This window comes from Galeopterus variegatus, unplaced genomic scaffold, assembly GCF_000696425.1.
Source record: "Galeopterus variegatus unplaced genomic scaffold, G_variegatus-3.0.2 Scaffold15845, whole genome shotgun sequence".
Classification (NCBI taxonomy): Eukaryota; Metazoa; Chordata; class Mammalia; order Dermoptera; family Cynocephalidae; genus Galeopterus; species Galeopterus variegatus.
This window is the reverse complement of record NW_007741956.1, coordinates 7,415-14,006: the sequence shown is the minus strand read 5'-3', so window position 1 is coordinate 14,006 and position 6,592 is coordinate 7,415. Positions and strand designations below refer to the sequence as shown.

The following is a 6,592-nucleotide window of genomic DNA, read 5'->3' as shown; positions in this document are numbered from 1 at the left end:
TCTTGGAAATATGAACATAGACTTTGATTTTCACATCTTTTTCCAATAATCACACTTACCAAGAAAGAAACCATAGCTGACCATGACCAATACACCCAATAATTGAAGGCGAGTAAGACATTTATCTTCCCAGCGATACAAAGGTACGCACTTGTCAACATGAGCAGGAGGCTTGCTCGGGCGAGCAGGCAGAGTATTTGTCAACCAAGGGTGCAAAATTGATGGATTCTGCTACCACATGTGTGGTGTTAGCTTTCATTTTCTATCTTGGTGAAGAGATTACTATTTTTTAATACTACCACAGCATAAAGAGAAGTATGAATTGTTTCATGTGTATGTAGCTAACTTCCATGTCTTTTTGACACTTTTCTGTCACATTTTTGACAGGCAATGCAGTTTTTTGTTTTTGAGTTTTTTTCCTCTGTCTCTTTGGGAAGCTAAGGCAGTTGCTGGGGTGCTCCATTTATTCTCCTGCACTTTCAAGGAACGTTTCCATGCCAAGTACACACTCGAGCCCCAGACACACAGATACACGATCCATTTCATGTCCTGGGAAGCTCGTAGCTCAGAGGGCAAGACAGATGTTGACAATTCTAAATTGTTTTTACTTACAGTGCTTCTAACACCAAATGTGTAAGATTTCCTTCCCCACGCCAACCAATTCTCCGACTTTCCAGAAACGAACTGGATGTCCTATAATTTAACACGATTCTGACACTAACTACTCGGAGTTAGGGCAGACCCCATAGGTTATAGACTCAGTCCCACAAGACCATCCCCTACTTCAGTTGCCAATCTCAAGTACTGGGTGCCCAGGGTACCCACATGTCTGTCCAACTTGGCTACAGAGTCAGGGGTTCCCACAATCACCTCCTCAGATTCAATAATTTGCTAGAATGACTCACAGAACTCAAGGAAACACTTTACCTACTATTATCTGTTTATTATAAAGAATATTTTAAAAGATACAGATGAACGGCCAGATGAAAAGACACACAGGGAAAGGTATGGAGGTGTGCGCTGGGGCTTCCACGTTCTCTCTGGGTATGCCACTGCCCCAGCACCTGGATGCATTCACAAACCTGGAATCTCTCTGTCACTTAGGGATTTTTATAGAGGTTTGATTACACTGGCCTGATTGATTAAATCTTTGATCACTGGTAATTAATTCAATCTCCAGCCCCTCTCCCCTCCCTGGAGGTCTGGGGCAGAGCTGAAAGTTCTAACCCTCTAATCACGTGGTTGGTTCCTCTGGCCACCAGCCCCTGTCCTGAAGCTGTCTAGGGGCCACCAAGAGTCACTTCATCAGCATAAACTCAGCTGTGGTTGAAAGGGATTCATCATGAATAATAAAAGATACTCCTGTTACACAGGAAATTCCAAGGTTTTAGAAGGTCTGGGTCAGGAATCAGGGAAAAAGACCAAATATATATTTCCAAGTTCATTACAAAGTTACAACGTGATAACTGCAGACCGGTGGGGCATTTTTTCCCTGGCTGGGATGAGGAAGGAAGAATGAGCAAAGGTTTCACAGAAGAAATGACAGGCACTGGCAGAGATAGGGAATGACTTGTGGCCACCCATAACCCCACCAACACCCTGAGCCAACCCCCCAAAAATACAACCTAAGCAAAAAAAGCGTGCAAGTTCAGTTTCAAGACGAGTTCCTAGTCTTTGCCCAACCTGATTTCCACCCTTAAACTTCCCCCAGAGATCAACGGGGGAATAGGGCTCTCCTCAGGACCTTCTGCCCACCTCAGGGGAGAGACAGGCTCCTCCGCCAGCACTAGGACGATGCCGCTGTTAGCTGATGTCTCTTTCATGTCCAGAAAGGACTCTCCGGCCCCAAAGCCCCGAGAGAGGCCTTGTTCAACCCTCAGTGAGGTGCAGGTAATGAACACCAGTGCCTGGGCCCCGGCTCAGACACACTGCTGCAGAAGCGTCGGTGGAGGGACCTAGGTGTCTGCACTTTCAACATGTTACACAGACCAGAGTTGGAGAACCACTGCACATAACCCATTGTTTGGGAAAGGGAGTTGGGATTCCCTAGGGAGCCACAACCCCTGGACTGCCATTCAGGGTAAGTGATGCCCATTTGAGGGCTGGGATGAAAAAGACTACCTGATGGTGGGTGGCTTTGGGCTCTGGGCAATAGCCTCACCAGGGAGAATGTCCTCCACCAGGCCAGCCTGACCCCCCACCCAAGCCAATCCACAGGGAGGTAGGAAACCAAACAGTGTCTGGGTTCCACGGGTGGCCAGGCACTTACTTTCCTTGTAGCCTACCCCTGCTCCAGCCCCCATGACACTGCTTTGGATCTGGTCTCATCATCTACTTGGACAGCTGCCCTGCTGGTCCCTCTGCTTCCAGTCGCTGCCTCTGCAGTCCATATGCCATACTTCTGCCTGGGCAATCATCCATAAATGCAAATTGATCTCATTTCTCCCCCATTGAAATCCTTAAATGACTCCCCAATGTCTACAGGGAAATGTTCAAACTGGTCAGCTGAGCATCTAAGACTTTTCAGAATTCTGAAAGACTTTCTTTCCTTGTCTCCAAATAACCACATTTATGCTCCTACCCCCAACCTACCTGCTTCCTGGTCATGCATGTTCAGGCACTGCTGGTGCAGTATAGTGTCATGGTCAAGCCTAATAAACATTTGTTATTGTTGTGTCTCTGCTCGTACTGCTCTTTCCACCTGCATGTTCATCCACTCTTCTCACCTCTTGAACTCCTATTCATCCTTCAAAACAAAAGCAAAGTCCAGCTGTGGAGCCCTCTCTCACTCCTCTGAGATACCTACTGCCTCCTCTGTGTTTGCTCCACCTCCTGGGCTTACCTGCCTCCAAGCACATATCACACTGACCTCTGAGTTCACCCGCTTCTCTGTGTCCTCAACTGCACTGTGTCCTATTTACCCTTCCCTAATGCTCCCAGCGCCAGTTTGACAAATGAATAAATAAACTCTCAACAATGGTAATAGTAGATTTTTACTATCATCTTTGAGAATAAACACTAAAAACCACATTATAAAAAAGAAACCTGATTTCTATTTATGCAATCTTTTTTGAAGCCATAACAGACCATTAATGTTTCCAGAAAGAAGAAAATGTGAACCGAATAAAAGGTTGAACTTTTTTTTCATATCAGAGAAGTAATAACATAGAAAACACTTTTTGTTTAATTAGTCATTATGGTCAGGTATCTATGGAAACAACTGGATGATCAGGCCCAAAGTGGATAATCATCTATTCCTTTAACAATGCACAATCAACACGAAAGTTAGAGCATCGATATTCACTCCTTCAACAAATGCTTCTTGATCGTGAATGAAGAGATAAGAAAACAAAACTCAGTCCCCGCCTTCCAAAGCAGCCAAGGTCGACAGGCAGCGTCAGCACACCCGGTTCTGATGGGAAAGTGGCGGAGTCCAGGGAGGGGTGAAAGAGTGTTTGCACACCAGTGGGAAAGACCTAGCTGCAGGGGAGATGAGGCGGAATAGGTGGGAGAGAAATGTAGGAGCGAAGTCCACGAGAAGGTTGGCTGAGGGGAGATCAACAGCAAAAGGGCACAAAGGAACTTTTGGGGGTGGTAGAAAGTTCTAAAATTCAGTGGGAGAAAGTTCTAGAACTTGATTGGGGTCATGGTCACATGAGTATATACAATTGTCAAAATGCACTTAAAATGGATACATTTTATTGCATGTAAACTATACCTCAATCATTTTTTTAAAAGTCCTTGTGAAGAAGAGAACTACAGTGATGCTGACCGGGGCCATGGGGATCTAGGACAAGGACAGGAGAGGGTGTGGAAGGGAAGACATGAACTCAGTGTCAAACATGCCTTTTCAGGTGTTCATGGTCTTCTACTAAAAGTGCAGTCCCTGTACCCACAGCATCGCTGTCGCCTAGTGATGAAGATTCTCTCCTTGACCAAATTCTGCTCAGGTTCCCCTGAACTCATTTTCAACTAGACCCTGACTTTTGGATTTCTGTGTTCATCACTGCATTGTCCGATGTCAGCAAGAACCCTGCTAAGTCGGTTTGGCAAGAACCACACCCTACCCTGGTTATGTCAGGATTGCTGATGGTGTCTGTGGCCAAGAGAAGGTCTTTCATTAGGACTCCATACTGGATGGCTCTGGAGGTGATAGCTGTGGAGTGCAAAGGTGGCCACAATGAGCTGTGTGACATCTGGGCCCTGGGAATCACTGTCATTGAGCTGGGTGAGCTGCAGCCCTCTCTGTTTCACCTATACCCCAGGAGGGCCCAGATGCTCATGCCGAAGAGAGCTTCCAGCCACCCCAAGGTGAGAGTCAAGATTTGCTAGACCCAGAACTTCCACCACTACTTTAAGTTGACCCTAATCAAGAACACCAGAAAGAGGCCAACAGCAGAGAAGCTTCTGCAGCACCCATTCACAACCCAGCAGCTCCCTTGGGCCCTGCTCACGCAGCTCTTGGACAAAGCCAATGACCCCCACCTGAGAACACCCTCCTGTGAAGACTGTGAGCTGGAGACTTCTGACATGTTTCCAGATACTATTCACTCCTGGGGGCAGCACAGCCCAGTCAAGAGGACCTCCTTGGAGATCGAGCTCTACCAGATGAAGTTTGGCTCCCCATGCAGGAAAGAAACGGACCCACTAAATGAGCCGTGGGAGGAAGAGTGGGAAGAGCTGCTGGGAAAGGAGCAGCTGAGTGGGAGCCTGCGGCAGTCGGTGCAGGAGGCCCTGGAGGAAAGCAGCATGACCATCTGGCCAGCCTCGGAACGTTAGGAGCTGGACTCTCCAGATGATGCCATGGGCTGTCTCCCTCTGAGCCTCCTGCTGAGGACCCTCTATCCAGCCGCCCCCCCAGGAATCCTGGCCCCACCTCTCCTATGCTCTGACAGCCCCCACTGCTGCTCACTGCCTGGGCCACCATGAAGCAGTGGGAGTATCCTGAAAGGTCATCCTGCCACGGGTTCCCCCAACCCCCAAGGTGCACATGGGTGCCTGCTTTTCCAAGGTCTTCAACAGCTGCCCCCTGCGGATTCACGCTGCTGACATCTGGATTCACCCTGTTACTCAGGACCAGTTCCTGGTCATGGGGGCTGAGGAAGTCAGCTACATGCTCAACCTGCACGAACTGCATGAGGGCTCACTGGAGAAGCTAATCTCACACTGCTGCTCCTGGCTGTACTGTGTAAACAATGTGTTGCTGTCGCTGTCAGGGAAATGCACACGCATCTGGGCCCACGACCTCCCAGGCCTGTTTGAGCAGTGGAGACTACAGCAACAGGTTCCCCTCTCCATCCCCACCAACTCCTCACCCGGCACATCATCCCCAGGTGCTTTGCCTTCTCCACTAAGATCCCTGACACCAAAGGCTCCCTGCAGTGTCATGTGGTGTGAAATCCCTACATGGCAGCACTTTCCTGCTGGCTGCCCTGCTCGCCAGCCTGCTCCTACTGCAGTGGTACGAGCCGCTGCAGAAGTTCCTGCTGTTGAAGAACTTCTCCAGCCCCTGCCTAGCCCAGCTGGGAAGCTGGAGCCACTGGCGCGGGATGGGAAGGAGCTGCTGCAGGTATATGTGGGGGCTGAGGGACCCAAGGGGCCCGTCTGCCAAATCCTGTTCCACGTCCTGCTCCTGGAGGCTGGCCTGACGCCTGACGTCCTCATCCCACCTGAAGCGAACCCAGGCTCGCCCCAGCAGGTGATCCAGGTGGACAGAGACACAGTCCTGGTCAGTTTTGAATGCTGTGTGAGGACTGTCAACCTGAAGGGAGAGCCCACAGCCACACTGGCACCTGAGCTGACCTTTGACTTCCCTGTCAAGACTATGGCGTGTCTGCAGGACAGTGTGTTGCCTTCCTGGAGCCACGGAATGTAGGGCCACAACCTGGACACCGCCGAGGTGACCCAGGATGAGACAAGGACTTTCTGAGTGCTTGGGGCCCACAGAGACATCATCCTGGAGAACATCCCACCGACAACACAGGGGTGCACAGCAACCTCTGCATTCTCACAGGCCATCAGAGCAGTTACGGGGTGCTGGGCATGGCCAATGGCAGCTCCCACCCATCCCCATGCCTTAGCAGCAAGGACCCTCGCAGAGCAGAGGAGACCAGGCCCTGGCTCTGCTGGGCAGAAGGGCAGAAATAATCCTGAGAAGTGTTTGGGGGCCAGGGAGGGGAGGGAAGCCCAGCCAGGCCTCTGCAATAACTAGACCAGAGGAAGCTACTGTCACCTCCCCCACCCCTAGTGACAGCACAGTCCCTTGTGCCCCATGGCAGGGGGCCCTGGGCAGGATGCAGGAGGCCATGGCCAATCCGTTCCATTTTGTTCCATGTTTCCTTTCCACTCTTTCTGCCAAGAGCCCACCCCTGCGCTCTGTCCTGGAGAACATGGTATTTAAAAGAACTATATTGGTTAAAAAAAAAAAAATCCCACTTTGTATTGTTGTTTCTGTAGTTAAGCCCAATCTCTCTCACCCACTGCAGCAGTCCCTGAAACTATCATGATAGTCCTTCCTTCCATCAAGGTGGGAATTTTCTCTTTAACACCAGGAGCTTGTTAGAAATGCAGGATCTTCCGTGCCATCCCAGAC

General features: G+C 49.9%; 1 pseudogene; it reads left to right on the top strand.

Annotated features, from left to right (window-relative positions):
* The first annotated feature begins 4,089 nt into the window (after nucleotides 1–4,089).
* Nucleotides 4,090–6,147, top strand: LOC103582351 (annotated as a pseudogene).
* Nucleotides 6,148–6,592: the final 445 nt, after the last annotated feature.